The 25,416-nt window shown below is 37.4% G+C and overlaps 1 protein-coding gene across 2 annotated transcripts in view; it reads left to right on the forward strand.

Annotated features, from left to right (window-relative positions):
• AKAP6 (A-kinase anchoring protein 6) overlaps window positions 1–25,416 on the forward strand; it is a 258,121-nt gene that overhangs the window by 139,537 nt on the left and 93,168 nt on the right. The window lies entirely within an intron of this gene.

A 25,416-nucleotide genomic window follows, 5' to 3' on the forward strand; every position in this document is an offset into this window, starting at 1 on the left:
ACTAAAGGCCTGAGAAAAAAATAGCTGAACCTAGTTGGCACCAACTCTATTCACTATTCCTCTCCATACCTTGCTTCCATGACATCCATACTGTACTTCACATGCACAAACCATTTCATACATTGCCTCTTGTTCTTTAAACTTCTAATCTTTCCCCTTTTGAGGATCTCATCAACTCCATCCAAACATGTTTTTCCTTTCCTCTCAACTCATTCACTCTTTCTTCATATATTTTGTTTAGCCATTTAATTCCCATTCATTTTCTCTGTACAGGTAGTACTCAGTTAACAATGGCAACTGGGAATGGAATTGCCATTGTTAAGCAGTGTGGTCGTAAAGCACAACATCATGTGACTGCATGACTTAGTGATGGCAATTCCTGCACTGTTGTTAAGCAAATCGCCACAGGTCATTAAGCGAGGACATCACGTGGTCACCATTTGCAACCTCCTGCCAGCTTCCCCATTGACTTTGCTTGTTGGAAGCTGGCAAAGAAGGTCACAAATGGCGACCACATGATTGCAGGATGCTGCAACATCCTAATTGTAAGACAGGCGCCGAGTGCCTAGATCACAATCCTGTGACCACAGGGATGCTGCAATGGCCAGAACTCCAAGGACTGGTCAGCGCCATTGCAAGTTCAAACGGTCGCTGAATGAGTGGTCTTTAAGCAAGGACCATCTGTATAACCAAAGTACTTCAATGCACTTTTTTCATACTGGTCACTCACTTTTTAAAAATTCAATCCACGTTCATTTATCACCCATTTATTCTTGACATTATCACTTTTACCTTCAGAACACATATTTAAGTAACTCTGCATTCAGCTTATAGCCTTCTTCCAACATACCCAACACTCAATTCCATATAATATTGCGGGCAGAAAAATGCTTCTCTACAGAACCATTTTTGCTTCTTCTGAGATGTCTTCATTCTGTACAACAGACTATATACTATTCACTACCTTTTGCTAATATTTGCACGTTGTAATTTCTCTGCCTGTTTTCTCATCTTTAGTAAATATTCTACCAAAGTACATAAATTCATCTACTCTTTTTCACTATTTATATGAAACTTGTAATAAATCATTCCATTTGCTCATTCAAGCACAATACCTTGAACTTTTTTTTTCAGCTTCATGTTCTTTGTTGCATCTTTCAAACCATGTATCTTTCTCTGCAAATTATTTGGGTTCCCAGCCAACAACATGGTACCATCTGCATATAAAAATACACATACATTCAAATCCACAACCAATATACTATGACACTACAAGCACTGTGTATATATTTATCCAAGTACATTATGGACATCACACATACTTGGCTTACTGCCTGCTCAGTGTTAAGCATTTTATTAAGCAATCCATTCTCAAGCATGCTTAACTTCCACCATATCTTATCCCATTCAGCAACCATCTTTCAACTACATATTTGCACAAAATATTCCATTATTCCAAATTGTTTGCTTTATCAAATGCTTTCTTTAAATCAACAAATTTATAATATTTTGTTTTCTTGCATTCATGCATTTTAATACATTTTGATGAAGAGCAAAAATCTGGTTTGTGTACCATCTGCCAGCGTAAAATCAAACTGCACTTTCCAAATTGATACCTCTTGTAACCTATAAATTAGAATTCTGCCAGACATATTTGCAGGTACACTTAACAAACTAACTTGCCGTAATGTTTATATTCACTTTTAAGTACTCTTCCCTTTGTGTAGCAACTAATAATGGCATTCTCCCAATAGTTGGGTATAGGTGCAGTTTTCCCATAGATATTAAATAAGTCAACTATAATTTTAACATTACTCTAGTTATACCATCTACACATGCAACTTTATGATTTTTCAATATTCTCACAGCATTTATACTGGGCGACCTTGGGCCAGTCACTTTCTCTCAGCCCAACTCACCTCACAGGGTTGTTGTTGTGGGAATAATAGTACTCCTCCGAAGGAGTATTAGATATGTTAGCCGCCTTGAGTCATTTATAAAAATAATGAAGGCGGGATAGAAAAGAAATAAATAAAATAAAATAAAAATAAATTTCATTTTCTTTTTTCTTTTTCTTTCTTTGAAACATACATGCATGCATTTGTTTCAGTTGCACTCTTCAATGTAGCACTATCATTCCCATACAAATCTCTAAAATGCTTTAGTTAGCATTTCCTCACATAAGTTTCATCTCAAATCATTTTTAATTCCATTAGTTACCCTGGAAGCTCATTTTTTAGCCCTTTTTACTCACACCCAAAATATTTTATTTCTATCATATGCCTCTGCCTCATTTAATCATAACCATTCCTTGCTCTTTTTAATTATATTCTTCACAATTATATTTTTCTTTCTATACACATTATGCAATATATTTGTCGCATCCTCATTCTTGTAGCAAATATTTTCTTACGTGCATTTCCTCATACATCCCCTCTTTCACTTCAGCATTACATCAGGCATCCTTTCTCACTGGCATTATCCCACAGATTTCTGTGGCACTCTGTAACAGAATTCTTTTGACTGTGTTACAGTTATTTCCCATATCCTCTTTTCTTACATCCACTTTCCGCTCATTTGGCTGGGATATTAACCTATTTCCTAATTCTTTTTCATAGAGGACTTGAACCTTCCCTTCCTGTAGTTCTACTTTCACTCTCATTTCTTTCATTTCTTTTTCTTCTATGTCCACTTATAGACAAAATCCACTCTTGATACTACCAAGAAATGCACTACCCCACCTTCATACCTTCTCATCCCCTTTCTAACTTTTACTAATTCTCTCAGTCTTCCATCATAAACAATCTAATCATCAGATGTTAGAGTTATATTCTTTCCTTTGGCATGTATACATAGAAATAGACTTATGTTTAAACAAATTTTCTGAGCAGCTCATGAAATAGTCATCAGTGTCATCCATTCTTGGTTCCTGTGGGACCGAAAACTCTCATGCTCACCTGTCCATTCATGTCATCTGGGAGAAGGTTTTGTTTGTTTGTTTGGGGGATGGTTTCATTTTGGTTTTGCTAGATCATGTTCATTAGAATGTTGCACACTTTTCTACAACCCATCTCTGGTTCTTCCATTATTACCAGTCAAATACCAGTGTCAGCAATATAACTAGTGTTGCTGCTTTCATATGCATTCACAAAAATCTAGATTGCACCGATTTCAATTTTTGAATATATATTTTAGACCATTCATAATTAAATGTTCATTTTCATGCATATATCTATCAACTCCATCCCACAAAATTAGACCACCTTAGTTTAGAACTGTTACATTCTTCCTCCTCGTCTTCATTTCAGAGACAGCCTATTTATTTTCATTTCTTTTATTTGATTCTTTAGTTTATACTCCAAGACTTGATCTTCCATATGCCATGGTTGTCATGTCTGGACCACAGATATTAATTTCTTCTGCCTATCATGATTTATGTCAATGAAGGCTTTCATATAATGCTTTTTAGTCAGATATAGACTGACATGCCACATGGAGGATTCCCTGTTAACAGTAAGGACTGTACCAGTTAGTTCTGGCATGTTTTGATCACCAACAAGCACAACCAAAGTACAGTTTTACCCTAAGCTTGTTGCAATACAATCCAGGATCTCTAACCCAGAAACTGCCTTGCAAGCCAACATACTGTTGCCAGCATCCCATGAAATATGAGATAAATGCAATATACTCCACAGGAAATCAGAGGACGCTTAATCCTTGGGAGAAGAGCAATGACAAATCTCGATAAAATAGTTAAGAGCAGAGACATCACACTGACAACAAAGGTCCGCATAGTTAAAGCAGTGGTGTTCCCCGTAGTAACATATGGCTGTGAGAGCTGGACCATAAGGAAGGCTGAGAGAAGGAAGATCGATGCTTTTGAACTGTGGTGTTGGAGGAAAATTCTGAGAGTGCCTTGGACTGCCAGAAGACCAAACCAGTCCATCCTCCAGGAAAGAAAGCCAGACTGCTCACTTGAGGGAATGATATTAAAGGCAAAACTGAAATACTTTGGCCACATCATGAGAAGACAGGACCGCCTGGAGAAGATGCTGATGCTAGGGAGAGTGGAGGGCAAAAGGAAGAGGGGCCGACCAAGGGCAAGATGGATAGATGATATTCTAGAGGTGATGGATTCATCCCTGGGGGAGCTGGGGGTGTTGACGACCGACAGGAAGCTCTGGCGTGGGCTGGTCCATGAAGTCACGAAGAGTCAGAAGCAACTAAATGAATAAACAACAAACACTCCACACATACAAGATGCTCCAAAGTGAAATTGTCCTAACAGTCAGAAATCACGCTGAGACGAGGAGTAGGTCTCTAGTGTTTATTACTGCTACATTAAACAGAATCCTAACAAACTGAAGAAGCGTGGGAAAAACCCAGACAGATAAACCCCGAAAGTTAAGGCGGGTCTGATCTGTGTCTCTTTGAATGGCTGCTTAATTCCTCAGTACTGCGCATGCGTTTTCCCCCCTGGATAGAGGCCCCCTCCTGCTCGCCATCAGTACTCATGACAGAAATGGCATGATACAAACTCAAGGGTTAAAAAAATCCTATGATTATTTATAATTACATTGCTGGACTCATTTTGGAAGTGCTCAGTGTCATAATTTTATTAATTATTGTACAGCCTGGTATTTGATTCTTCAAGCACATCTGTTACTAGGAAATTATGTAGGCATTATAGTTACACAATATTATTCATTAGGCAAATAACTGGTTGAGAATTTCTATGTAGCTCAACAGGCTGAACATACTTAACTGACTGTAACTTTAAAAAAACTATATGTGCCCATATACTATCAGAACAGACTCTATTGATGGACTATTTTTTCCTCTTTCCTATGCAGCCTCCATGCACCTCCCAAATCTGTTACAGGTGGCTGGGAGGCACACGCGCACACACACACACACACACAGCAATAAGCAGATTTGTAGTATGGATATCAGGAGGAAGAGAACAGGGAAATTCCTGTTGTTTTGCATATTATGTTGAATTTAGCCTTTTTGGGAAGGACTGTGGTATTTTTAATTCATCAATTTCTTCTTATGGCAATTTTGTTTTGTTTTTTTAAGTGAGAAATATAAGTATTTGCAACATGAAAGTCTAATATAGTCTAATATGATTTAAAATATTTACATTTCAAGGATTTCAAGTAACTTATTTATTGAATAAAATACTTCTTAAAACTGTCAATGTGCTATGTGATTTACAGCCTTGGGGAAAAAAATAACATAGAAGTCATAACTTTGCAGGTTTTGTGATGCATGAAGATCAGATTTTTTAATGTTGGTTAATGCTTTACTAATTAAAGTGTGCATGTTAATTAAAGCAGAGGCTAATGTTAATTACCTATATTAATGGAATCTCATGTAGCACCTGCCTGAAGCAATGGGTTCAATTTTCAAAATATCTCAATTAAGGCTGAAACTTTTGATTTGCATCTAGTAGGGTTTCAATTAACTGCATTGCAAACTTAAATAACACACTTAAAGGCATAATATCACAAATCACATGCAGCACTGAAGAATTGGTCGGTTTAATTAGTGAATAGGACTGTGAAAGCTTTCACAGTCAGTAAGGTGAAGGCCATAATGCTGGCATGCGAGAATAATCTAGGTTCTTTAGCTATCAGAACAGCTTTTTCAAAAAGAATGTTAAATATTTCATTCATGTTGATGGTGATGAGAGCTCTGTGACATATATGCCAATGTGTGAAATTTAATGGCGAAGAATAAAATTAGTGGGCCTTACTTTCACATAAAAGTACACATGATTAGGGTGCAAAGTCATTCACCAATTCAAAAGCTAGTTTGCTGTTTTTGACACGATTTCTACTTCTACCTTCTTTCTAGCAAACCTAAAGAAATTATTCTATTGTAGATCAGCTCTGCATTATTAAAAATCTGAGGGCTCATGCAGTCTCCCCCTCCCTCCCTCTCTCTCTCTTTGTGACCCTTGGGGAAAAATTCAAATAATGGCCTAATTGACCCATATTGCTGTTGCATAATGCAGTTTCTTATCACATTAACAGTGGTGTGCAAAACCATCCATTATGACTTAGGGTTATGTGTGAATTAGCCAGTAAGGCTTGTCCAACGAAGTATTTTTTTAAAGACCTGGTTTAGTGATATATGCAAATACAATCAATTATTATTTTTGACTTTGCAAAGCAGAGGGCCCATCAAATTCATTCTGCATTGCTCCTCCTGCCTGTAGATCCAGTATTATCTGGTGTCACAGACATCTGTCTTACCAGCGAGTCCTACTGCAAAATCTACCCTTAACACTTTCTTGATAAGTTATTGGTTGAGAAAATGAAAACAGTGGGTTAGTTCCAAACTAATCCTTCAGGCTGCAGAAGGAATTGGGATCCAGCAGATGGCCTCCGATGGATCAGCTAACTTCTCCTATAGTCTCTAACTTCAGTTCCTGTACTTTTTCTTAAAGATTTGCAAAGTAGTTGCAGGGAGAGGAGGAACTGGCAAAAACTGTTCCTCTCCTTCTATTCTATGAACATCCATTTCACTGTGGTAGCAGAAAGATAAGAATGAAGCAGAAGTGACAATCATGGCAGAAAGAAGAGGAGGAAATGAGAAATCAGTGTGCAAAAGGATTTGGGGGTGTTGAAATTAAAAAGAGATCTGGGTGCAGAGAAGGTTTGTGGAACAGCAAAGAGAGAAAATGATTGGATGCAGACAGCAAAAGAAAACATCAAGGGAACAAAAGATCCTTGTTAGTGCAAACAGAAAGAATATGTGTAGTAAGATGCAGTGAAGTGTAAGATAGAGCAGGTGAAGGGAAAAAAGGAAAGAGAGAGCATGCAATAATGCAAAAGAGGGAACGTAGACAAAAAAGCCCACATTTGATAATATGTGTTTTGTTGAAGAAGGAAAAGAAAATTATAAATATTTATTACAATCAACCTTTTTAAAAAGCAGTAAAAAGCAGAAACCAGATAAATGTAATTCAGAGAACTATGTACTCACATGCTCACAGCACTCTTGCATTTGCGATTGTCCCCTTCACTTCAAGGAGAAGATAAGTACAAAGCAATGCACCACAGAGACCAAAAGAGTTTTATTAGGACTGGCAACGTTCTCTTTCTGTTGCCTCAAAAACACTAAAAGCCATCCTCTCAGAGGATGAATGGACCTGAGTGTATTGGTATATTTCTGGTCTTAACTCCCTCAAGCATGAACTGTATGGAGAAGCAAGATCAGGCAAAACAAAAGAATGGACAGCACTATTGGGTCTGTCATCATTCAGCTTTTAGCCCTATTCCTTATGTCCATGCATTAAGCACCAATGGCTGCAGGAGAAACCCTATAGGTGTCTCCCTAAATGAGACCAAGAAACTGCAATTTCAGGATGGAGCCTTTCACATGATATTATATTAGATAGCTTGCTTCTGATGGCCTGATCGAGAACAAAATATTAGAGGACAATCTTGAATTTTTCCAGCATATGAAAGTACATGTGAAGCAGGAAGGAGCTGAATCCATAGAAAAGTTCATGCACATGATGTTGGGAAAGACGGAGTTGAATATTGGTTTGTCTGCAGAACAAAGTAAATAAAAGGTACGAAACTTTCATTATCCTCCTGTGAGTTAAGTAAATATCATTTTGAGGCCTAATCAAATGATTGACAGTACTGAAAAAGCGTAAGTAACTGCTTCCTGAAATTGCAGATTCTAAAACCCATAGAAGGAAATAAAATATTAGGTTTTACCATCTAGGTTTCAGACAGGAATCTTTCAGGGATCTTCTATCGCTGAGCCACTGTCACTTTCTGCCAAATCTTCCTTTAAAAGTTGTCTTGGTGAAAATTGTCCAATACAGTCAGAGTTTCTTCTACTATCCCCTTCATTCTACTTGTAAAGGCCACTATATTTCTATACAGCCTACTTGAAGGGGCATAATCTGCTCTAGCACTCTTGTTGAATCCCCCAATCACATATAATCCCCACAATTTTCTAGTAATTCAACATTGAACTGGGACCCCCTTCCTTTTCCCAGTGCACTACTTCCACTAGTGTCAGCCCTACTAGATGGATCAGGCCAGAAGGTCAACTCCACAAGAAGGCTATAACTACTTTGAGATTGGCTACTATAACAGAACCTTGCAAGTCTGATTGGGCTGTACCTCCTCCTCCTTCTTATAGTTAAGTGAATTAGGGAGGTGTTTATCTGAGCCACTTCTGAATGCTGTGTTCCTATTTTGGACTTTAAAAAAATGTTTCATTTTTCCACAGCTCTGCATGTTTCCATCAAGGTAATTGTCTTTACTCTCTACAACTAATCCCGAAAGGAATGAAAAACCCACCCACTCCAATCCACTCACCATGGGGGCTGTTCCCTGCTTCTCATGCAGAGAGACACTTTTCCAACCCTTCCTTCTCAGACTGGGTCCTCCAGCCAAAAAGTCCAATACCCAGGGTACCCCAAACGCAGCAATCACATGCACAGCAATCGCATATAAATCCACTTTCTGACCAGTGCTGCTAGACTTCTCCACTCAGCAACCTTTGTCCAGACAAGTTTTCCAATTCAGCTACTGCAAGTCCCTTTCTGGTCCCATTCCCATTCTCTTACTGTATTTGCAACCATCTGGATATCAGTGGTGGCTGCCATATCTTCTCCATGTCTCCCTGGTTGCCACACTGTAGAGAAGGCCATTTATTTTATTTTTTAAAATAAATTTTATGAAACGTTTTACAAAGAACATAAAAAATAACACAAACTAATAGAGAGTAAAAAGAGAAAGAAAGAAAGAAAGAAAGAAAAAGAAAGAAAGAAAGAAAGCAAAAAGAGAGAATTAAAAGAATTAAAAAGAAGCTCCCAATTTACTTTGCAGCAAATATAAGTACAATTATAAAATTATCTGTTACTCTATGATTATAAAAAAAAGCTCATTTTTTTTCTGTTATCCAGTTTCTTTTTTAATCATCAAAACCACAAGTCATAAGTGCATTTTTCCCGTTTCATGCAAAGGGTCTATAAGGGGTTAGGAGGCCATTTATTTTAGAGCATACACTTGAGATTTTATGTTAGAATATACACAGTTTTGTATGTTTATTTGAAGGGTACTGTGTTTTTTGTTTCCCACCTGCACTTTTTTGCAGTTCTACTATGAAACTTGTTGGTGTGCTTTGAGGGCACTCCAGCAGATGCACATAAAAGAGGGTGTGGGTCATATGCAGCCCTGATACTCAGATTTCCATTCCTACCACAGAGAGAATATATTTGCCCAACTGCCCCTTCATTCATTGCTTCAATATTTTCTCACTATTCATTGGTGTTTTATTTATTTAAGTAAATAAATATATCACAGAATCATAGTTTGGATGTTCTAGTGATCACAAAAATTAAATTATACTGACAATTGTGGTGTTTGCATTGAGTTCCAAAGGCAATGTTTTTAAAAAGCATTTTCCTTTACTGAGGAGGATTTGCTGTTTATCATTTCACAAATGAAAAAACAAATAAGAACAAATCCCATAAAGGAGTTTACACATTCAGAATTTAATTTAACTTTAAGATGACTCATACATTAATCAATCAGTACATGGGCTGTTCAATCAGTGCCTGGATGTTTAATATGATTAAGATTAATCATAGATACACATACGCCATACACTCTTTTCAGCATACAACTAACATGATTTGAAAGATATCACAATCAGTTTCTCAGCCAAAGAATAAATAAATCCAATTTAGATAAGCCTCACATAAGAAGAAATCTTATATGAGCATAGACCAGAAATGGTATGAAAAAATGCCAGAGAGAAGGAGGGTGTGATTTAGGAAGAGTATTTCATATGGAGACAGGAAGATAGGTAACAAAGATATATGGCAGTTTAGCTGGGGGCAAGGAACATGAATAGTTGAGACAGGTTTGTAGTGGCCAAGTAGTTCCCATACATCTCTGAATCTTTGATTTTTAAGCCTGCCTTCCTAAATCCATTTTGAAAGAAATCCTAAATGGGACTTTTGAGATGGTGAGTAAAATGGTAGATCATCCACCACTTACTCCCAAAAAGGATGGAAAGAGAAGGGATTGGACAGAAGTCTCCCTCCTTTTGATTTCAAAGGTCACTCCCAGTCTATCCCATAAATGCCCCATTTGGGGCTTTCCTCAGGCAACAACACTGCCAGTCCTAGATTTATGACAGTAGGAAGTGGAGTCTCTTGGACAGATTCGGCCCTAGCACCACCAGAGGAACACCTCTTCTATCAGCAGTGGGACATCAGTTCTGAAGCTTAACTCACCTGATGTGAGATTAGGATGTTATGTGCATAGACGTGCAAATTACTATGAATTGTAAGGATGAATGCAATGTGAAATAAAGTATTTTCTTTCAAGTTCAAAATAGCCTATCAACCAACTCTCCAGAAAGACTGCCTGAATAGATTTACTTTAAGTTTGATTTGAAAAAAAAATCCTACAGGGAAAATGGAAGTGAATTAAAGCATACTTTTTTCAGCACAGCTTCCACGGAGCCCGGCAAAAAGCAAACAACATCAATTAGATGGTCTTGAACACTACAGAACTACAATAGCAGAAAACTACACCTCTCTCTGGCTATGGTCTTGAGAGACCCACTTCCTCATGCAGATGAGTGCTCAGCACATTTCTTGCATTATGAACTTGGCCTGAGCCCAGGAGAAGACAACAGCAAGAACCAACTGGTTTCACTCCAACAGAGCCAGTGGTGAACAGCAACAGCAAAACAAATACCCACATAAACCCACTTATTCCTGATTATAGATGGGAAAGAGAGGCTTCTTTCTAATACACATCAGTGAACACTTTTTGCTGCAGCTCCTGGCTGCAGCTCCCAAAACACAACCCAGGCATAGTTTGGCAATGTATTAGCCATCTCCAAAGAAAAGTTTTGAGTAGCAACAGCACATTTGTTTTTGCATTTCACAATGTTAATCTGTAAATGCTCAGGGTAAATTCAGCTTTCAGTGGGTGCCTGCGGCAGATGTGTAGCCTTAAAACTAGAATTATCAGTAATGGCCATGCTGGCAGGGAATTGAAGTCCATACATTTTAAATCTTCACCTAGGTTGAAGAAGGCTGGTTTACCTTTTGCACTGAGCAGTGACAACCTGAAACCTCAGTCAACAGCATTATTTATACCTGTAATGAACCTGCCATACACTTTTTCACTTCTCTACCTGCTGTCTCTCAAAAGAAGAAAATATAATAATAAAAGGAGTGGGACAATAATACTTCATTAACCCATGAACTGAACCCTACAGTGCTCTAATTTCCCTATAGGAAAAAAAATGTAAAACGAGGCAAGAAACAATAGGGTATTTTTATGTCCAAAATGTGCACATACATTTAATTTATTTTTCCTAATGCCTATCCCCACCTCATCTCAATTACTTCTAGCCATAGCAGCATGCATGGAACCAGTGCCTTCTGTATTTTTAGCTAATTCTGGAAGAAGTTAAAAAAGAGACCAAGCCAATCCCACTCTTCAGGGTACTTAGAACACTCAGAAAAGTCCATCTTGAATAGCCTCTGTGGAAGGTTTTGATCCAAAGAGGGACACAGCTCTCAACACCCAACTGCTTTATTTCAAACTCAAAATATTTGAAATGAAATTTTGAGCAAAGGACACTGCAAATTTGGAATATTTTGCAAATCCCTTGTAAATTATAGCTATGTTAATTCTATGAGTAATTCTATTTAGAGGAATTTTCTGCCTTGAAAAAAATCACATTAGCTGATTAAAGAAAAAAAGGAATAAGGTTAGAAAATATTACCTTGGGAAGTTTGCCTAATCAACTCCAAAAAAAGAGATACGTCTGGATTTTTATTGATTTGAAATTTTTAAAATAAGTTCATCCTTTCTTGCCTTCATCCTTTTGGCACACAGAACACATGCACACATCAAAATTCACTTGAAGTAAACTGCAAAGAGGTTAGTATAAAAACTGCTGAATCTAGCCAATGCACTACAAATGGGATTGCATTACCATCTCTACCAGACTAAACAGAATTCTTTATATGAAAGGAGATAAAAATTTGTCCCAAGTAAATATTTGAAAATAATTCCTAATTCCTTTCTAATTTGTACATGTATTAATTGGATTATGTTTTTAATACCTGTCTTATCCTTTACCAACAGTAGTAGAACACATCAATATGTAGACATAAAGTAAAGATTTTACAATAAGCTCATATTCTCATTTTTGTTGTTATTATTTTACTGCAGGTTTCAGCTTGACTCTAGAGGCATAAAACATTTTTATTTTCAAGGAAATTTATATTAGCTACAGTCCCCAGCTGTTTTAAATGTAGCATCATTTCCTGTTGGTTCCATTCCGGGATAATTCTTCTTCCCCACTCTCTGGTTTCCATAGAATCTCAACCCCCCATCTCGAAATAAAAATGAAAAAATGCCATTTAACAAAGGCATTCTATAATTGCCTTTGTATTCAGCAATCTAAATATTTTATTTTATTTAAAACATCATTTTGCATAATATGTCATAACTGTACTTGCAGATATCAGCCTTCTTTAAATCATTTGTTGCCACTTTTATTTAATTTATAAAGGGAAACCAACAAAATTGCTGTTTAATTTAAAGCCTTTCTACTGAATCATATAAAATTGTTTTTGCAAGGCCAAAGCTGCATCTTTGGGTCTTGTTACACCAATCTAGTTCTTTTTTAAATATGGAGGGTTTTTTAATGTGTGTGTGTCTGTGTGTGTATATATACAGTATACACACACACACACACACACTGTATCATTGTTGACTTTGAATATGCATTTTTTTTAAAAAAACTTATATTTTAAGAAAGCATATATTGCTCATAAAAACAGAACCTAAGAGAACTTGCATTTTAATGGCCTTGGTTTGGAGAGCAGCATTTATTTCTGTACTCAATAACGTTGTGAAGTTTTAAACATTATTACAGCAGTCAGCTAGAATTTACTTGTCATTTTTAGGGGAAAAAATCCATAGAGAGAGTGCATGTTTAAAGCTCTTTGTTTTCCTAGTGTTCCCAGGGTTTCCTTGCATTCAGAACCCACTATAAATTCTGTTTTTTGTGAGAGCCAAAAAAGAGTAAGCATTTAACTTATAATAGGTTGACACAGCAGCAGAATTGGCAAACTGCTCTCCCTTGCCCAAGAAATAAATACACAAGCATTCTGTGGTATGTCTAAATAAGACAAGATTACTTTCTCTAGTGAAGTAAATCAAACTACGCCTTTCTGATGCACTAACAGTATGAAAAGGAAATGATTATGGCTCCCTGCTGGCATCCTGTTATGACTGACAGGAAAAACCAACAACTTTGCCACTTGGGATGTCTTGTTCAGGAACTTTCTGGAGGATAGTAAATTGGTGTTGGCACAAAGATAAAAAAATAAAATGATTTGATTCAGCAGTTTTTGTTCTGAAATCTCCTAGTGCTAAAGAAAGAAGTAAATATTCATCCAATGATCAAAATATATATTGATTTTTATTCTACATTACCAGCTCAAAGTCAAGATTCTTGACAGGGTAGATGTTGGGGTTTGAATGATTCTCTTTGAAATAAGGATAGACGCCCTAGGCTGAGTGTTACTGTGCATTCTGGATCTCTAGGAAAAAGAATATTAGGGCCATAGGAGGCTAATTTTTTAATATTTAAGAACTCTATAGCGTCAGCCTCCTCACTACTTTCTGATAACTAAATTGTTGCTATTCATATGGAAAATAAATCCTGTTGTTCCTACTTGGATCCTTCTGCCATTATCCAAGAATGACTCTTACACAATTTCTAAGTTACCCTGATAATTTTTTGATATTGCACCTGAATAATTATGATCTTCACCATTATGGATATATTATTGCAGTAGACAGAAGCAGTAGCCCAGCCAGATAAGAGAGAGACTGTTTATTTTCCTTATGTGTCTTCCATTCATGACTGCTTGCTGTGAATATCACAGTAATCTGAACTGATGGGGGAAAAAAGGGAATGGACTTAATGTTGCCTAGACCTTGTATAAGTCCAACAGAAGTAAGATAAGCAATTAAATAAGGAAAGTTGTTTTAGAATGAACTACATCCTTTTTTTTAGACACTAAGATATAAATTGCACCCCCTGGCTGAAAAGAAGTAAATAAATGCATAAAAATCATATTCTATAGAATGCAAAATATTGAAAATAAAAAGACATGCCACCTTCATAAATGCTTTGCTGTGATAAAAAAATGTTTTTAGAATATCTTCTCTTGCATTAAAATTTCATTCATTGCTGTAAAAGAGAAAGGGATTTTGTTTACTGCCTTCCAGTCTAAGGCACAAATAGTGTAACTATCAGAGTGTTAACAAATTTCCCAGCTGTCATAGATGCTTACAATTCAGCAAACATCTTTAACTGCACAGCTTTAAAATTAAATTTTCCAAACATTACTGCTAATGCTTTAATGGTATGCAAATTGCCCGGAATTCAGCAGCACCAGAGAAGCTGACCTCTCACTAATATAAATAGTTTATTTTTTAGAAGAGTTGTATTTTTCAGAGTGGCTCTGGACATTACAAGGAGTACTGTTGACTGGATATGTCAGTGATGTATCTTTGTAGCAGCCAAAGGAAAACTGATTTGGGGACATGTGCCAGCTTTTAATGTGAAAATAGCTTGAGTAAATCCTCTGCATGAATTTCTAAATAACTGCTGCTAGCTGGATGAATAAATCACTAGTTTGTTTTCCCCAGCATGGGCCTCCAACATGATTTGGGCTCCAACTTCCATCATCCCTATTCTGCTGGCAGGAACTGACAGGAGTTAGAATCTAAAATAATTGAAGACAACCTGTTGGAAAAGGCTGTGCTTAGGCAGCACTTCCCATAACATCAAAAGATATTGTGAATTGCTGTTGCTGATAGTAATCAGGAAGTGGTTTCTGACCTCATTCTAAGTCCTGAGATTTCCCATCCAAAACCCAGTTTTCCTAGCCTCTGAGGTCCTTCTAGAATTCCCTGCAGAATGGGAAATCCTGTCCATTTCACTGACGGACAATATTTTGCTTGTGAGAATGGTCCTGGCTACAGTGATACATTCTGAACTATTGAAACAAAAGGTTAACTTGTGCATGTATGAAATTCCGTATCTGTGTGAAAGATTTCTTACCTTTTCTTAAATAGCTGGTTACATCTATGTCCTTTCCAATTGCCAGGAAAAGGCCTTATTTTTAAAACCAATTTTCCATTCAAACTTTTCATAGCAAAATGGAATATGAATATTGAATCACATATTTTGAGCCAATATATCTGCAAAGTGTGACACTGTCTTTTGATTATGTATAACTAAAAAGAATAAAATATAGTGACTTGAAAACTAGAGCTTTCTAACAACTGATATATTTGGTAGTTATGTGCAATGAGGAAGAGAGAGTATGCCTATTAAGAAGATATATGATCGGTGTTTCATAAAATGAATTCAGGTTTAAAATAATAATGGGTTGAAAATATGGGTTGAATCCTAACTTTTATGCTGCTCGTGAAATGAAGTTCACCTAAACAATTTCACAGAATAAGCTTTTCCAGTCTCCCTTTTTTCTTTGCAGCCACTGTTCACTATTTATTCCTGAAGACTGGAGAACTTTCCCAGACACTCATTCTATATATTCAGTAATTTGTTCATTCATCCATTTCATAAACCAATATGTACAATGGCATGTGGTTTGGGAAGCTGCAAGGAATTGATAAATATTAGATGCTTCTCCAAGGTTCTAAACCTGGACTTTCTTTTCAGTAAATCTCTAATGTTGCCATAAGATTTGGAGTATTATACAAAGTCTGCAATAATGTGGTCTTTTAGGCTCTTTTTTCCCTAGGTGTTTTGCAATTCATATCTTGTTCATCCATGCAAGAAATTCTTATCACAAATCTTTGGGAGACAATGATTTGATCACAGCTGTACAATAAATGTAGCAGAGCAGTGGATTTGCACTCTATCACACTGAATGTTCTTACTATAGCAAATTGTGATGGAAACGTTGCAAATGAATAAATATTAAATAATAAACCAGCTTCCCAAATTCAGATCATAAAAAGACAAAGCTTGTTACTGAGGATCAGAAATGTTTCATCTGAAAGCAACCATTGTTTTGGAAAGAGATATTTATTTAGTTACAATTTCTGCTAGCTTCCTTGAACACTTGCAAAACAGTATAAAAATGTAGCAAACAAATACATTTCAAAATAATTCTCCCAAGTGTTGGCAAAGTAATATGGAAAGAATGGTGTCACTTCAGCATCAAGTTATATTTTGGGAATGGACAAATTATGTATGTATGTATGTATGTATGTATGTATGTATGTATGTATATATATATAAATTCCCTTCTTACCTGTATGGGTGGTATGTGTCTTATTCAACCTCGGGTCCTCTACCAGAAGCCTGGGAGTTTGAGGGTTCTGCGCAGTATCTTAGCTGTTCCTAGCACTGCACTCTTCTGGACAGAGAGCTCTGATGTTGTTCCTGGGATCTGTTGGAGCCACTCTCCCAGCTTGGAAGTCACAGTCCCGAGTGCTCCTACCACCACTGGGACCACTTTGGCCTTCACTTTCCACAACCTCTCTAGTTCCTCCTTCAGGCCCTGGTACTTCTCCAGCTTCTCATACTCCTTCTTCCTGATGTTGCTGTCACTTGGTACCGCTACATCTATCACCACCGCTGTCTTCTGGTCCTTGTCTACTATCACGATGTCTGGTTGATAGGCCAGTACCTGCCTGTCCATCTAGATCTGGTAGTCCCACAAGATTTTAGCCCTGTTATTCTCCATGACCTTCTGTGGAATCTCCCATCTGGACTTGGGAGGGTCTAGCTCACTGTATGCAGATGTTCCTGTACACAGTGCAACACAAAGGGCAGCGCTCTAACCACTACGCTATCCAGCCACTTCAGAGATAGATAGATAGATAGATAGATAGATAGATAGATAGATAGATAGATAGATCTCAACCACATATTAACAGTATTAATTATTAAGGATTGTATCTGGGAAAATACGATTTCCCAAATGCTGCCTGACTGAAAGATACTCACACTTCTTACATTACTGTGCATTTACTCATTAAAATTCCTTAAAGGATATTTAGAAAACTGGAATCTATTATTTTAAATTTCTGCTTTTGGAACCAGTCTTGAAGGTATGTTGACACCAAGTCATGTAGGGATTTATAAGCCAAACCTAGCACTTTGAATTGCACCTAGAAACCTATTGGTAGCCAATGCAGGGCTCACAGAAAAGGTGTGATATGATCATGACAATAAATACCAGTCAACAAATTGGTCACTGCAATTTGGACCAATTGCAGTTTCTGATGGTCTTCAAGAGCAGCCCGGTGTAGAGCACATTGCAGAAACCCAAACATACGTAGTCCATATATATGGTCCAAAAGCATTCCTGTGAATCTCCATACTTTTCTCTCCTTTTAAATCATCCTTGGTTCCACTATGTCCATGCACTGATTTATACACTGCTTTCTGTTATTTATGCAAGTAGTCCTCATTTAGTGACCACAACTGGAACTGGCAACTCAGTCATTAAGCGAAACAGCCACTAAGTGGGAAATCACATGACCATGACTGTGCTCATGATTTTACTTCAGCTTTCCTTTTTCCCCAGTCCCCCACCCTTTGGAATGCTCAACCCAGCTCTGGTAAAATTCACAACAGAATAGAATAGAATACTTTATTGGCCAAGTATGATTAGACATACAAGGAATTTGACTTTGGTGGAAGAGCTCTCAATATATTTACATAACATCAAAAATAAACAATAGTAAAGTAATAATGTTATTTACTAAAACTGTACAATCGAGAAAGAAAAAAAATGAAGGAAATAATACTACAGCTATTAATTAATTAATTCCAGCAAGAATGAAATTAATGTTTGTACTTACATTCATTGGAGAGGAAGGGATTACAAGAGAGTAAGCAGGCACACAATGGGGAATACACTTTGAAAGGAATGTTCTGGCTCTGGCAGACCCAACCACACTTGGGGCTGGCAGCTGCAAGCGCACTAGGCAAACAGCAATCTCTCTGCTCTGCGGGGGGCGGGGACTGTAATGGTGATCATGTGACTGAAGGACACTGCAAAGGTCAAATGCACACCTTGGTCGCAAAGTTATTTTTCTTATTTTTTCAGCACCATCGTAATTTTGAACAGTTGCTGCATGAGGCAGTTGATAAACAAGGTCTACTGTATATGTTTTGGAATTATTTTTAATGTTTGTTTCTTTTTTTATGGTCTGTTTTTTATTGTACACTGCCCAGAGTCATGCCTCTGAGATGGGTGGCTATATAAATGTGATGAATGAATGAATAAGAAAAAGAATCTTTAGTTTTGTTTAGTGGGTCACATCTTAGATCAAAGAAACATACTTAATATTCTTTAACATTCTTAGCCATTGATTTGTTAACATGGGGTATTCCAATTCTTGATCTGAGTTATTGCAAATAATTAATATCTACCTTAATGATACTGTTGAGTTCTTTATAGAACAATACTGTAGACTTTTTAAAAAATCTGTTCAATCGTGTCCAATTCTTGGAGACTGCCTGGACAAGTCCCTGTAGTTTTCTTGGCAAGATTTTCAGAAAGGGCAACTGCCTCCTTCCTAGGGCTGAGAGAGGGTGAACAGCCAAGGTCACCCAGCTGGCTTTGTGCCTAAGGCAGGACTAGAACTCACAGTCTCCTGGTTTCTAGCCCAGTGCCTTAACCACTACACCAGACTGGCTCTCTCTGTAGACTTAGGTTCATCCAAAATACTTTCTAGTATTAATAGTTTGAGAATTTTAGAAACTGCAAATACAACTGGATCAAATACGAAATGAGAAGTTTTAATTGAATATACTGCTATTTTGCAATATAGCAAGTATTTACCTGCTATTTTCAAACAAAGTAGAGGAAGCATGCAGAGCATGGCTTTTGGAATTCTTACCAGCTTCCTTACTAACAATGGCCATAGGACGTCTCTGGGTGTTGATGTTGTTGTTTTTCCAGGCATAATTTAATAACATGGGTGATGATTGAGGCATTGTTTTGCTGGGTTATCTGGGATTAATTTTGGCCTGTGATCTCTGATGAAGTGGATAGAGTGCCCTCTAGGATGTCCTCTGCTATTTGCAGGCTTCTTCTGGCTCCTTAGTGCAGCTGGAGGGGAGCTAGTTTCTTGGATCTGTAAGATTGTTAACATATTGTGAAAGGGGATGCTGTCAGCAGCCTTGAAGGAGGCAGTGATGCACCCCTACCTTAAGAGTCCCTCCTTGGATCCAGAGGTGTTAGACAACTATTGCCCAGTCTCCAACCTTCCCTTTTTAGGGGAGGTTGTTAAGATGATGATGATGGCGAATCAACTACAGAACACCCAAGTGGGAACAGATTATCTGGACCCTCTTCATTTATGGTTCAGGCCTGGACATGGGACAAATACAGCATTAATTGCACTGGTGGATAACCTCTGTAGGATCTGGTTGGGGGAAGTGCACTCATCCTGATCCTTTTAGACTGCTCAGCAGCTTTCAGTATCATCAACTATAGATCCTTCTGGACTGCCTGTGGAGTTGGGGATTAGAGGAGGCACTGGGCTGCAGTGGTTCCATTCTTTCATCAGTGGTCAGTTGTTGTCAGTGTCAGGTGACAACCTAGAGAGGTGAGGAAGACTGAGGCTTAGAGAAACTGCTTTTCAGTTGCAGCACTGGTCCTTTGGAATGACCTCCCATTGGACATCACATTCGCTCCAACTTTGACTGCTTTCAGAAGCATCTCCAAACAGATGAATTAATTGATTTTACCCCAAAACATCACATCTCATTCTCACTAAACTGATTAACAAGTATAATTAGCAGCCAAAATGCAGAACAGCTGAGTAACTTACAACATCTTTATAACTTAAAAAATCCTTAAAATGTTAATGCTTACTTGTACATTTACTTTTATATTTTTTGTTGTAGTGCAAATTGTCTTGACTTTTGAGTATTACAGTAGCCTCTGAAGAAGATAGGATTTTTTCAAAAAATTAATCAATACCTACTTGATGTTTTCAGAACCTCTCTGGAATTGCAATAGTATCAGTAGAACATGAGCTGTTGGCATGGGAAAGGGGCGAGTCTTAACTACAGCGGCCATGTGATAGGTAACTTAATATAGTTATCTATATATAAATATAGATATTCATATAAAAATCAGAAAGATCTCTTTGAACCTCACATCAGCCTAGATTTGTGCATACTGAAAACATTTGCAATAGTCAGGGAAACATTACATATAGCATTGAAAAAGTAGTGGGGGACAAACATACAGGTAGTCCTCGTTTAACTATGCTAATTGGGACCGAAAACTGTTCTTAAGTGACATGGTCATGAGTCAAAAAACCACATGACCGTGCTGCTTAGTGACAGCAGTTCTAGCAATCCCAGTTGCCATCATTAAGTGAGAACAGCACAGGTCATTAAGCGAGGACCTCACATAACTGCAACTTTTGGCTTCCTGATGGCTTCCCCATTGACTTTGCTTGTGGGAAGCTGGCAGGGAAGTTCACAAATTGAGATCACATGACCATGTGACACTGCAATGGCCATAAGTACAAGGTCTTGTTGTAACTACCACTCATTCAGCACCATCATAAGTTTGAACAGTTGCTGAACGAGTGGTCATTAAACGAGCACCATCTGTATTTGTCAATAATAAAATGGGACACTTTTCTTGAGGGCAGTTGTGTACAGTATGGATTCATTGAGGCACATGAATATAAGCGAAGGAGGGCTTTGTCTTTTGTAGTGAACATAGAACAAAGGAAATATATTTGGGCTGACACAGAGTACAGAGAAACAGAGAATTTAAAATCTGTAATACAAGAAAGGTTTATAAGGCAAGATGTGCAGCAGGCAAACATGCACATATCTAGAATTCTATATGTATTCCCTCCTCATATCTTTATTTCTTTTAGTTAAGAATTGACAGGTTGCTGCATATTCAGCATATCGAAAAATAATTTAAAAGCAACTTGCACCTAAGGCCTGAATGTGGGGAAGGAAATACACTTTAACAAATCTGGGAGCCAGGATGGTCAAGGTTTCCATTATTACCATGACTTTCTCTAGAATGGAAAAAGTTTGCTTTCAAAAAATGATTGTTTGGAGTATGAAAAAAAACCCCTAGATGAGCTATGGTATAATATCAAAATATGGGGGAAAAAAAGATAGTTTCAGAAGTAAAACAACGTTTCCATTCATGATTCATGAGTTTGCATGAATGGATTGAGATCATGGTATATGTTTAGGAAAGGATCCTTGTTACAAATTTGTAATACTTAAATTAATAAACTATCATCAATAAAATATCAGTCCATTAAAACAGTCAATAAAATATAGGTAGCAAATCAATATGAAAATCCCAAGCCGTTGCTCATCCATAAAGAAAGCCTTGAAAATTGATGATTTTTTTTCTTGGCACTGAAAAAAATCCAAATAGGTCCATAAGGGAAAATGTTCTATAATTTGGAGGCCATTAAAAAGAATGTCTGGCTTTGCACCCCCACAGCATCACATCTGGGAAGCAGAGGAGCTGACTAGTGATTTTAAACTAGAATTAGAAAAGACTAAAATATATACATCCTATATTTTGTCATTTTCAGACCATGATATGGTGCATATATTTGTGAAATTTAAAGTATAATTTGTTTTGTATGACTCTAAAAACTCAGAGGTTATTGACTGAAGTGAGTTTTCTTTGAAGAATAATTGGTAATCTTACCCTGTACATGGCAATGTTACTCGCTTTCTGAATGATTTTCCCAGTTTCCATTTCTAAAAAAGGATGGAACGTTAAACAAGCTAAAGAAAACTATGTTTTGTCTGTTTCCCTATTGAAGACTAGGAAAAGAAATAAATATAGCTGAGGCAATTCTACATTTATGCACTGGATCCAAATGAAGACTGTGCTTGAATTGAATTTGGGGGAAATCTGACTTCTGAGATGAGTTGGGGTAATTCAGAATTATATGTTATTTAACTGAACCAAGTGGTTTAGCTGATCTAATCCAAATTCTTGCTGTCTATGGAACTCTGATTGCAATCTATTGCTCCAGATCTCTGTTGTGTTCTAAATGGTGTTGCCACCAGCTGTGTTAAAGAGAAGAGAAAAAAAATCTTGTCACTTGTGCAAAATACCATGGTAAGAAAGGAAATATTGGGTACAGTGATTGCGATGTCTCCAGTCAGATCAGAATGGCCCTTCTGCTCAGATCACCATCAGTCATTCCAACATTCCACTTCCAAAATGTTGGGAAAGGTGGAGTGATCTGGGGAGAAGAATCCTTCATTTTTCCATACATTCCAACTCATTGTTAGTCTGTCTCTCATCCTAAGCCATTAAGTTTTGTGATGTATTTTAGCTATTTTTTATTTATTTTTATTTTTTACTTTTATTTATATTATTATATTATTATTGCAATTTTATATTGCAGATTTTATAATTGTTGTTTTAATTGATTACTGTAAACCGCCCAGAGTCCCCCGAAGAGAAGAGATGGGTGGGGACAAATTTGATTAAATAAATGAATGAATGAATGAATGAATGGTTTAATAGCTGATTGATTTTATGGAAAAGACCAGTGAGTCAAATTTCATATCTTGCTGCTTGAAACCTTGTCAATTAGCTGCACTGCATTCTGGAAAGGGTATTATAATTCCTGGTGACTAACTATCTCTTCCTTTAGAGGAATATACAATAGTGAAAGGTGGCACACATATTCCTCATCATAGAGGCTGTCTTGGCTACAAATTTCATCATCCTCTGGCCCGACCTAAAAAGTTATAAGCGTTTTGAAACATTGTTTTTAAATGGTTCATTTAAAAAACCATGCTCATCCATTCCTAACTATCTACAGTAGTGTTCCTGCAAATTCCAACCCATTTGATAAAAATGCTGCAGCCCTGTGAGTTGTCTTCAAGGACAGTGGAAGGATAAAATCCCATCTACTTAAATCATGCTCCAAAACTGGGAAAGAAACCAGAATAGTTTACTCCTGGAATGACCTGGAACAGAACTGATAATTTATGGAGTACCAGATACCATTCTTGGTTGTTCTCTGCACTCTACAAACTACTATTGTGGACACATTATTGAAAAGTGCCCCTGAACAACAACAACAACAACAACAGGCAATTTTGAACAAAAAAACAAGGCCTACTGACGTCTGTGAGTCACTAGGCTCCATAAGTTTCTTCAGAAATCAAACTGAAGTGTGGCTGCAGCCAATGCTTTGTTTGGATGTGTATTTGCCTGCCCAGAAAAATGTAAGAGGGGAGGTCCACAGCTGACTGTGTCTTTCAGGAGTGGGCATTAATGCTGAGAGCATTACCAGTGCTTTGTTCCTAGCTGGCTACATTGACAGCTATTTTGTACTTTGATAATACAGCCCACACAATCATTTTGTGACAGCAGAAATTCTCAAACCCTCAACATGTTGTCAAAATTCCAAATGTCCCCACAAACCTTCAGCTAAAATGCTTGAAGGCCCTGCTCTGCGCTGACTGGCAGCAACTGACTGAGACTCTTTATCCATCTATTCCTAGAAATGCCAGGAACAGAACCTGGGACCTTCTTTACTCAAAGCATATAGTATACTTTTAATCTGCAGCCATCCCCCCTGTTACCACGATGGGTTTTATGGAAAGATGTTTGTCTGTACTTTCCATTATCAACATTTTTCTGTGCCTCAAATAGACCCTTGCCATAGACTACCAGCAGAAATCCTGCCCCCTCTCAATCTTCTTTGCAGCAAATGAGACACCCAATTGTTGCAAACTTCTGAACTGCCCATTTTGCCACATAGAGGATCCTTCCTCCTTAGGTAATAGATACTTTAAATAGGGAGGCCAAATTAATTTGCAAATTGCTGCTTCTTTATGAAGCTTATTGTAATTATAATCAGCATGTTAGTATTTTAGTGGAGCGTGTTGTATGAAAACAATGCCATATTGGCCCCCAAGTGCTCTTGAACTCAACCTTGCCTCTGTACTTTTCCAGCTACCCAGGGATAAACACGGCAAACGGCCAAATGCATCCCCATGTCATCTCCTGTGCTGAGCTCCAGAAGCCAACTCATCAGCACAGCTGCAATACGTAATGTAGCTACATTCTGAAGCCAAAGAGAATTCTACATGAGTTTGATCAGGAAATTGTCTCAAAGCAAACACCGGGAGGAATGTATTTCATTTTGCTTCAAGTTGAGGTTGCTGGGTAGTCTTTAGAAAGCTGATTGGTCCAATGAGACCTCTCTGCCTTTGTGTTTACCTTATTAGTAAAACAAACAACGGAGGAGGAAGGGTGGCATATGAAGCATTAGGCAACTACTAAGCAGAACATGATCGCATGGATGAATGAATAGTTGTTGGAAATTCAACGCAAATAATCTGCAATCCATATGCTTGGATTTACATGACTGTAACAGTAATAACATAACTATTAACAAAATTATATAATGATAAACTACATATTACTTCAAAATAAATATTAACTTTCCTAGTATCACCACAAAAATTCATTCTCTAAACCTTAAAAAAGCCATTGGAGTTAGGAAGAGATTTGCACACATGCACACTCATACAGAGTATATATTCCAAATTGGTAGTTAATAATAAAGTAATATACTGTAATATCAACAAATAGTAGCTGTCATAGAATTAAGGTCCATATCTCTCTCTATATGCAGAGACTTTTTTCACTGAATTTCCATATTCACTTCAGCTGAGAGGATCATTTCATAAGTCTCTAGGCTCTTTCCTTTGACATTAGTTGGGAAATCCTTTTGGATAACATACCATGGTTAGTAAATCACAAAAGCCGGATTCATACCTCAGTGCTAAGCCAAATCCAAACAATTCACACTATACATTATAGTGATGAGTCAACTCACCTATTCAGTGAACATCAGAACTTCCACCATGCAAGACTAACAAAGCTGTGGATCTCAGCAAACGAATTTAGACAAATGCAAGGCTGAGAGAAACGGCTCTGCATTCAGTAAGCAGGCACAAATACATATCCCGTAGCTGAGTTCAGATGGAAGGCGCTTTTTGTTGACAATTAGGCCCTGATTTGCTTCTTTACTGGTTAGAGCTGGCAGAGGAAGGACAAAAGGACAATATGACCACATAGCTGCACTTTCTTAACTTGCTATTTGGACTGAAGCACACAGCAAAACACTTTGAGACAATGCTTGCTGTTTTGCAAGCTCTTTCGATTTTCAAATTATTTCTCTTTTTCCTAAGAATTGTGCAGCAGAGCTGCTTGATAATATCACTGGTCCTAGGAAAAACATAGCTTTGTAGCGAACACGGCCAGGACAGTTAATCAAGAAAGTAAAATGCCTGAAAAAA

Source organism: Candoia aspera, chromosome 1 (assembly GCF_035149785.1).
Source record: "Candoia aspera isolate rCanAsp1 chromosome 1, rCanAsp1.hap2, whole genome shotgun sequence".
Taxonomy (NCBI): Eukaryota; Metazoa; Chordata; class Lepidosauria; order Squamata; family Boidae; genus Candoia; species Candoia aspera.